The 10,000-nt window shown below is 45.2% G+C and overlaps 1 protein-coding gene across 2 annotated transcripts in view; it reads left to right on the plus strand.

Annotated features, from left to right (window-relative positions):
* Positions 1 to 4,493: 4,493 nt before the first annotated feature.
* The window catches only part of LOC122265288 (uncharacterized), a 153,700-nt gene continuing 148,193 nt past the window's right edge, over positions 4,494 to 10,000 (plus strand). The window contains exon 1 of one of the 2 annotated variants that reach the window (XM_086545829.1): positions 4,494 to 5,041. The gene's annotated coding sequence lies outside the window, so the exon portion shown is untranslated. The remainder of the gene's footprint in view (positions 5,042 to 10,000) is intronic. The other variant, XM_086545830.1, reaches the window with a different exon arrangement.

Below are 10,000 nucleotides of genomic sequence, written 5' to 3' on the forward strand. Positions count from 1 at the left end.
GGTGGAAATATATAATTGGTTGTTTATATTGATTCCTCAAGAGAGATTAAAAAAAAGAAACTGTAAAGGGTTCTGTGATAGTGTGGAAGCACAAAGGGATTTTTTCAGTGGTTTGGATTCAAAACTGTGATATTAGTCTATATTTATTTAATCTTATCCGTTTGTGTTCATGGCTTCCATACCACTAGATGACTGTGGTAAGGAACCCAGTTTACAAAGTTGCCAGCTTGGTTGTTTATGTTGAACCACCCAGTCACACCCTGTGTAGCGCCCCATGGAGCTCTGGGATTCCCCTGTAGCAATGTACATTCAAAGTCCAGACTGTTTTTGTACCTGCGTATGAAAATAAAGCTGCTGTCAACTGCATTGTTCATTATTTTCTCACCCGTTATCTGTTTTTTTTTCTCTTTTTTTTATAGAACGTTTTCGTTAGTGGATTAGGTTTGGGCTGATCCAGTTAAGCTTTGTAAGAGTCGGTGCTCGTGATTATTCTTATGATACTTTTAAGACGCTGTTTTATTGGTATAGGTGAAGTGAGGCGGTTGAGCCATGTGCACAAAATCAATATTGCGATTATTTATAGCAAAGAGGATTAAGGAAAGTTAGAAGAGAGAGACAGAGACAGAGGTAGAGACAGAGACAAAGAGAAAGAGTGTGTGTGTGTGTGTGTGTGTGTGTGTGTGTGTGTGTGTGTGTGTGTGTGTGTGTGTGTGTGTGTGTGTGTGTGTGTGTGTGTGTGTGTGTGTGTGTGTGTGTGTGTGTGTGTGTGTGTGTGTGTGTGTGTGTGTGTATGTATGTATGTATGTATGTATGTATGTATGTATGTATGTATGTGTGTGTGTGTGTGTAAGTGTGAGTGAGTTCCTCCAGGCAAAACTCCTTGTTGCAGAAGAGTGTTCATAATGCTATTTTTTTCCAGTAGGAGTCACTGATTGCTAGGCTACTCAAAGTGGAGGACTTAATTAGTTTGGAAGTAAGACCGTACTCTTCTGTGGTCAGGGTCAAAGTAGTTGCTAGTACATCTTGATTGTCAGGATGAAGCACTCGCTCAAGGTATCCCGCAGTTTATATTATTCCTGAGGTTACTATCTCTGAACTGCAAGAGATGTTCTCGACCAAACATGACTTGCTGTTGGAACATTGCTTCAAAATGGTCCCCGTTGATCTAGCTCTGGAATCGGGAATACAACTCTTCCTCTCCCGAATAACGTTGATTCTAGGAAACCAAGGTAATGTAGGTCCTAGATCCATTTATAACTGACGGTTACTCAAACTGCATGTTAAGCAAATGCTTTGTTGTGCCGCAGCCTTGCCTAGTTCTTATTGCTCACGCCCATCGGCGCCGATGAAGTCGTTGCCAGTTTTGGTTTGCCTTTTTTTTTTTTTTAGAAACATTAGAAAAGGAAAATCACAAAACACCTTACCCTCTGTAAGCACAGTAGAGAACAAACTGTAATTTTCTGCGTGGAGGAAATCGGCAAAAGCTATCTCTCTTTATCCATCTTTCTACTTCGGCGAAGTTTAACGAATTTCTTCAAAATAAAGTGTGGTGTTTTCAATATTCAGTCTCGTAAATATGAAATAAACGCAAAAAGGTCAACATATTATAAGGCTCTAATCTGAGAGAAAAGGAAGGAAGCCGACTTACAACGCAGATATACATGAGAAAGAAGATGCTGTAAGTACAGAACATTTCTGTTTCCTCTAGATAGCGAACGAGAAATTGAACATTGGATCATTTATTTACTTTCATAATGTGCATTTTCCTCAACTGTTGCCTTGAACCTTGTTCGTTCGAGTGCCAGAGAAAAGATTTTTTCTATGGTAAAGAGTTACAAAACATGAGCGCAATATTTGTATCTCATTTTCTATAATTTTCTCAGATATTAACCGGGAGATACAAGAGAAATTATGTTTAAGGGTAATCCTACGAAATGTATAGAAAAAAAAACGCAATCGTAGCATACACAAAAACTCGGATTTTTGACGGCCGAAAATTTGGGTTCCCCCCTCCATCTTCGGGGACCCCCCCCCTTGAATGTATAAGTGAACTGTTTCTTTTACCTTATTTACCTTGTCATATGGCCTATGTTCAACACATCTGGGATGGTTGACTGATTTTGGGATATTCTCTACGCTCTCCACAAGCAGGTTTGTGATTCTTCCAAACTACCAAGTATACAAAGCTTCTCCTCACTCTGAGTAGGCATATTTCGGCATGTTATGCATATTCTGAGAAAGAAGCCCTTACAAATCCCCAAGCTTAGGTAGTAATGTATAATAAATGAGGAATGAATATATAAGAATTAAGAAAATATGTATGTATGTGTAGCAAATGAAGGACGTAAAAACAACTTAATAGTGTACAATGCTGCCGAATGGGGGCGGGAGGGTAATATATGAAACCTAACTGGGTCGCGATGAAAAAATTGAACACTGCCTTAGCTGAGGAGTTCCTCAGAAGCGCCCGCGGGATCAGGGGGCGGGGATATAAACATGCAAATGCGTAAAATATTGGTAGCATATATCACACTGGCAAACCTTGATGAATGGTGTGATTTTACCGGCATAAGTTACGTAAGGAATGTCCATAGAGTTCTAGTCGTCTCAGCAGCGAAATGGTTGGTCCGATGGGCTCCGCCAGACATTGCAGCCGCGGCCAGAGGAAGGATATTGGACATAGGTCTACTTTTGCAGCTTTCTTTGATTTTTTTTTTATACATTTTTACCCATAAACTTATTTCATAACATAGATTTATATAGAAATCGCACCTATGCTCAATCTACAGTTGCTTCTATTCATAAACAATATCTAAATTTCACCTTTTCCCTACACTGTTGTTGTAAGGAATTAAATCATATGTCTGAAGCTGTTCTTTCCAATATGATTATTTTACAATACCATGGCTGATTTTGGCCTTGATAAGCTTGGCACCAAGAAAGTCTTAGATTTAAATCATGTATTTCCTAACATATCTTCAAGAACTATTCGCCAAGACATCATGAATTGTGTATTGATTTGTGTGTACACTTTCGCGTGTGCTTGCACAGACAAAGTTTATTAGCTTCTTGTATTTCCCTTGATATACTGTAATTTCTAAAGGAAATTACTGCATATTTTTTGCAACAGTAATAATACTCTTTGCAAAAGAATTTTAAGATAGACTAGCGAGTCCTGTTTTATACACCTTTTTTATAATATTCTTGACCAGAATGGCCGTGGAAAAGACTTCGTGGTTGTCCCTTCCATGTCAGAAATTTCTGCAAGCGCTTCGTTCTTGCTGAAATTCAGAAAGAGATCAGTCCAGTGATTCCGAGGCGGGGGTAATTTTGCACCCTTGGGTTAAAGTCGCTTATTAAGCCAAACAACCCCATACGAATGGATATTAACTTCTCCAAAGTGAAGATGACATTTTTGAGTCTTATGGCAGAATTCCCTCTGGCAAATTTAGAGGCAATTAAAATGTTTCTACTATTTGGCTCGGGTGTGTTTATTCTTTAATCAAATGCACGATATCTAATCTATATGATCAAGTTGCAATATTCAATTACTTCAGGTGTATCAACAAAATGGAAAAATACCGTTTGTTATAAGGATGCGTTATGTAATATTAAATGAGAAGTTTTACTTGTTTTGGAAGTGTTACGGCCAATTAATGAGTCCAGAACTGTTAAAAAAAAAAACATACATATTCGTTATAATGCCAATACTTGAAATATATAATGACGGCTCACATTATTCATATTATTTTCTCTTCTTTGGTCTTCACACCAAACACGCCCCTTCAAGACAGTAATATTCTAATTAAATTATTTCTGCCACACACACAGCACCTCTTTGTTCACTAGTTTGCTGAGCGAGGAGAAAGCCGCCTAGCCGTCTCAAGGTCGCCTGATAAAGGCCTATGAGGCGTGAAATGGGGTGCTCAGAGGCATCCTCCGCATGGTGTCTAACTACGTGACGTGACTATGCCATGTCCATGTTGTGTCAATGTGTTCATGTCACGAAAGGAGTATTCTACAACGTAAAAGCGTGACACACCTATGTCAGTCTTTGTCACAAACGAATTCATAGGAGAAACTACAGTCGCAGGTAGCACCAACAAAAAGATAGTTTGATTTTGCTATGAATCATTTGTTGTGCTTGATCCTTGTTAAAGAAAGGCCAACCGTTTCACGAATGCGCAGTTGGTAATTTAGTCCGCTCCATCAACACAAAAGGGATGCGAGGGATCTTCCTTATTTTGTGTATATATACACTGTGTATATGTGCGTATATTCTACATATCATACTTATAGATTTAATGAATACATATTTCATGTAATTATATTATTTATCTTTACACTCCTTACTTCTGCTGCCATTTATTTAGCTTCACTCTCCCTGGAAAAATCCGCCAAAAGGTAAACAAACTCAAAATCAGCAGGGACCCACGCTTTCCTGAAGGGATTTCTAATCCAAATCTAGGACGATGATGTCTTATACATCTAAATACAGTTATTTATTTCCAAACGTGGTATGCTCATATGAAGTATTAGTAACAAAGATTATACTAAAAATATGCATTTTTCGCCCGGGTAACAAGCCCACCCCTTTATCACGGAGTTTCCACGATTGTTCCAATATTTTCGTCACAATTGCCACGCGGTTGATATGAACACGGACTTCTAGAATACCAATTACGGCATGTTCATGTCACGTACTTGGCGCACTAAGGACTTAGAACATGGCTGTGTATTTCGCTCGTTTCATCTCACAACAACAGTAGTAATTAGTACAATAGTGTTAATATAAAAAAGGCAATGGATTTCTGTTAGACTTGGTTTTAAACAGATTAGGGTAATGACCAAAAGTAAGTAGGACCTGCTGGATTAGACTCCATGGCATCACTGGCGACCTGCTCACAAATCTGCCAGATTTAAGCGTCTGTTCATCAGTGTAATTCAGTGCATCTTCTCGTCGATTAGAAAATCTTGAAGAGCCAACCGTCTTGATACTAGGATCCAAGATGAGAGTAGATCAGACTGAGGTAAACTGAAGGTAAGTGATATAAAGCTACCTGTTATGCACATACAATTTTCCTATCATAGCCAAAAAGAAGCGAATATTCCAATTAGAAAACACCCTCTTTCTTTACATACGCCTTGCTACAGTTAACAGATGCCGGGTCCCTCTGAATAGTGTCGTGGTCTTTCGTGTTAAGGTCCCATTCGCCACTGCCATAAGCGCGTTCTTCTTGCTGCTGAATGATTCTTGAGAAAGCCTCGGCCCTTATACACCTTACATCCATTCCCCTAGAAATGGGCTGAGATTTGAGATTCCATTGTGAACAAAGATCAGAAACGAAATGCAGAACAAAAGCATACCTTTTGCAATAAAACCCAAGTATATGCTTCTTGCTTTAAGACTAAGCAATCCTGTATCGTAAAAAAAACAAACAAAAAAAGATTTCACTTGACATAATCAATCTCAGAAGTTTCCGGCTCCTGGCCCGTCTTGACAAGGTTAATGATGGCACACCTGGGGGTATGGGTTTGGTATCGGTATGGTGCAGGTGGTGTGTTTTATCACTAGACAGCCTTTCAGCTCGACAAGTTACTGCTACTCTGGTCTCGGTCCCATCGCCACCAAAGTCCCGTACATTAGACCTGGGCCCTTTCTTGTGACCTTGAGATCTGTATTTCCCTCTGAGTTCTCAATGCTGTTCTAACTTGTCCACAGGGACACTTTTCCAAAGTTCGTAATCGGTATCCACTTAGGCCTCTAGGGAGTGTGCATCCTGTACTTTCTGCACCAAGTTTTGCGGTATAGTGATAGAGTCCGAATTTCTCATTTACGAGGTTTCCAGCCAGATAATCAGTCCTTTACTTACCTTGATCAGATAAGGTGATGATAGGCTGGTGGGGCATGAAGAAATTCTTGAGCACTGACAATCGTTGAGGCGGGCTGATGATGATTACCGTAATATTCACCAAAATATGTTTAGTTGATATCAAAATGATATATGGCAGCAATCTCTCTTATCATCAGCAGTAGGTCGCACATCCCTGGACTCGAAGTAGCACCAGGTTTTGAGAGCGACGACACGGCGAGATGCTGACCTCCCGCTCGAAAGTACAAATGGTGGAGAATGTGCAGGCAGAGTGAGAACCATAGCATGTGCAGCGGATGCATAGCATTATAACGAGAGCGAGAAAGACCTCGATATGTCGTGTGCCTCTCTCTTTGAAATAAAACCCATCTGGGGGACAGCACAGGTGGCCCTAATGCCCATCTTAGGGCCAATGCAAGTAAATATATTCCCGTCTTCAACAGGTTAATCTCTTAACTAGCAATTATCTAGGGAAACGACAAAGCAGGGGCCTGCAGTCTGCCATTAGAGCGAGCTGAAGAAGATGGGACTTGTGTTCATCCAGGTTGGGTTTAGCCGAGAAGGGTGTTCTGAATGAAGCGGCGGGTTGACCCGAACTGTTGGGAGGTCGTGGGGCATGAGTCCCGCGCCTGCGGCAAGCCAAAGAAGAGAGAATTGACGGCGACTGCCATCTTGACCTCTAGGTTTACCTTGGGGCAGCTCGAGCTGATCCCTGAAAAGGTAAGTATACATAAAGATATTGCGCTTGGTTCTGCTGCTTGGCTTGGTCTGATTCATCTTGAAGGTAGATATGCGGGTCTCACAATGAGTTTCGATATCTCGGGGAAGTACGAGGCGGCGAGTCAAGATCTGGAACACATACTGATTTGCTGTGGTTTACTGCGTCACTTTCTATTATTGTGTTTTTTCTGCTGGATGACTCAGCATTGTAGGTCATCTTGTGGAGCTCAACGTTGTGCCTTATCGGGCATCACTTATATTGCATTTATTTTTATTTTTGCTTTTGCCGTCGCTCTGCAGTTGCAGCAAGTCTAGATAAGACTTGAGCTTGTAGGAACAGAATCTCTTGCAAGGTATTCAACAGGAATGTTCTACCCTGATCTAACCCTCGGCTTGATTTTAAACGAGTTTTCCCGCGCCCTGGCTTGCCAATTCTTATGATGTACAGTGTGCTTATTGGGGCGAATCCTGGTGCTTACTTTGGCAAAACTAACAATTAGGCAAGGGGGCCCAAGGCTGATCGAAGGCTGGTCAAATGACTGTTCAACTGTTTACAGCAGGGCTCTAAGAGGACTTCCGTACTCCTTATGTCCCTCCTCACCTACCTATTAAGCTATGGCTCCCTCCCGCTCTCTTAATCTCTCTCTCTCTCTCTCTCTCTCTCTCTCTCTCTCTCTCTCTCTCTCTCTCTCTCTCTCTCTCTCTCTCTCTCTCTCTCTCTCTCTCTCACACACACACGCACGCACGCACGCACGCACACACACACACACACACACACACACACACACACACACACACACACACACTCACACTCACACTCACACTCACACTCACACTCACACTCACACTCACACTCACTCACTCACTCACTCACTCACTCACTCACACACACACACTCTCTCACTCACTCACTCACTCACTCACTCACTCTCTCACTCACTCACTCACTCACTCACTCACTCACACACACACTCACTCACTCACTCACCAACACACACGTACACACACACTCACCCGCACCCGCAGTCCAGCACCCGCACACACACACACACACACACACACACACACACACACACACACACACACACACACACACACACACACACACACACACACACACACACACACACACACACACACACACACACACACACACACACACACACACACACACACACACACACGTGTTATCGTGTTTCCGTCCGTCTGTCCTCCCTCCCTTCTTCACTCTCCTCTTCTATCTCCCTGTCTTACACACAGCACTTTGCCCATTTACGCACTCGTGTAAAAGCATACGCGTACAAACTCAAACACACGGACTGTGCTGATACTCTACCGTGAGTCGCTTCCTTTGTGGCCCTCATAAATCACTGTCAAAAAAAAGAACAGGCAAAAAAAAAAGAACAGGCAAAAAAAAAAAAGACAGGCCAAAAAAAAAAGAACAGAAAAAGAAAGAAAGAAGAAAAAAAAACAAGCCAAAGTAAAGAACAGGCCAAAAAAAAAAGAAAAAAAAGAAAAAAAAAAAACGCCCAGAGGTGCATGGGGCTCGGCGAGAGAGGATGAGAGAGTGAGAGTGAGAAAGAGAGAGAGAGAGAGAGGGGGCGGGAGGAAGGAGCAGGGGAGGCGCTGAGTTTTTTCATAGTTGATGGGGAGGGGAGAGGGGAGAGTGAGAGGGGCTGGTTACGCCCTTCTACCCATGCCTTAGTTTCCCCTCGATCAATACGTGTCTCTTTTCCCCTCGCTGGTGGCTGGAGCCGAGGCCACGGGGGCGCAAACCGCGCGCCCGACCGCCCTCGGGAACTCGACCTCTGAGGACGGAGCCAAGAGGGGCGGGTTTTGCCTGCGCCGCCGGAGCGGGTTAGGTCACACGAGGTCAATAAGGCGGGCACACTGCGGGCCTGACAATCAAGTGTATAAGAGCCGGTAATGGCATAACTCACAGGTTCCCCCCCCCCCCCGTGCCCACTACCCCTTCCTCCCCTCCCCACTCCTCTCCTCTTCTTCCCTCTGGCGACCGCCCTTAGCCGCTTTGGCTTCCTCCTTCTTTCGCCTCCTCCTCCTTTCTGCCCTGGTCTCTTTCTTCTCCTTGTCTTCCTCCTCCCTCCCTTTCCTTCTTCCTTCCTCTCGCCTCTGCTGCGGCCGCGCGTCGTCTCGTCTCGCCTTGGTGATTGTGATGCTGCGCTCAGCCTCGCCCCCCCCCTCGCGGTCCCAGGCCCTAAGCCTTCGCCCCTCCCTCCCCTTCCCTCCTCTCCCCACCCATCCCATCCCCTCCCATCCCATCCCATCCCCTCCCCTCCCCTCCCATCCCCTCTCCTCGATCTCTTTCCTTCCCATCCTCCCTCATCCCCCCTTCCCCTCCTCCCTTCTGTCTTGTCCTTTCCTCCCTCCCCCTCCATCTTTTTCCTTCCCTCCCTCCCTCCCTCCCACCCTGCTTCCCGCCTTGCCTACTTATGTCTGACCCTTCTTCCTTCCCTACCAAGCTTCCTCTCCCTCCCTCCCTCCCCCTCTCTCCTCTTTCTCTCCTCTCTCTTCTCTCTCTCCTCTCTCTGCTCTCTCCCCTGCTCTCTCTCACCCTTGCCCCCGTCCTCCCTACTTATCTCCTCTCTTACCCTTCCTCCCATCCGCCCTGCTCACCTCCCTACCTCTTCCCTCTCTCCCCTCCCCCTCCCTCATTCTTACCCTTGCCCCCGTCCTCCGTCCCTCCCTCCCACCCCAACTGCCCTTCCCTCATCGCAGTCTTCCTCCCCATTCCCCTTCCCTCTCCCCTTCAGTCTCCCTTCCCCTCCCCTCCCTTCTCCCTTTCCCTCCCCTCCCTTCTCCCTTTCCCTCCCCTCCCTTCTCTCTTTCCCTCCCCCCTTCCCTCTCCCTTCCCATCCCCTCCCTTCTCCCTTTCCCCCTCCCCTTCCCTTCCCTCTCCCTTTCCCGCTCTCCTTTCGCTCTCCCTTTTTCCCCTTCCCTCTCTTTTCCCCTTCTCTCTCCCTTCCCTTCTTCCCTCCCCTCCCCCTTCTCCCCTTTCATCTCCCTTCCCCTCTCCACTTTCCTCTCCCTTTCCCGCTCTCATTCTCTCTCCCTTTCCCTCTCCTCTCCTTTATCCCCTTCCCTCTCCCCTCCCTTCTCCCCTTCCCTCTCCTTTCCCCTTCTCTCTCCCTTCCCCTCTCCCATCCCCTCCCCCATCTCCCCTTTCATCTCCCTTTTCCTCTCCCCTTCTTCTCCCCACCCTCTCCCTTCCTCTCTCCCTTCCCCTCTCCTCTCCTTTATCCCCTTCCCTCTCCCCTCCCTTCTCCCATTCAATCTCCCTTAACCTCTCCTCTCCCCTCCCTTCTCCCTTCTCCTTTCCCCTTCCAATCTCCTCTTCCTTTCCCCTTCCTTCTCCCTTCCCTCCCCCTTCCATCTTCCGTCCCCTCTCC

This window comes from Penaeus japonicus, unplaced genomic scaffold (genome assembly GCF_977035675.1).
Source record: "Penaeus japonicus unplaced genomic scaffold, GWHDUDI00000001_assembly GWHDUDI00000017, whole genome shotgun sequence".
In the NCBI taxonomy this organism is placed as follows: Eukaryota; Metazoa; Arthropoda; class Malacostraca; order Decapoda; family Penaeidae; genus Penaeus; species Penaeus japonicus.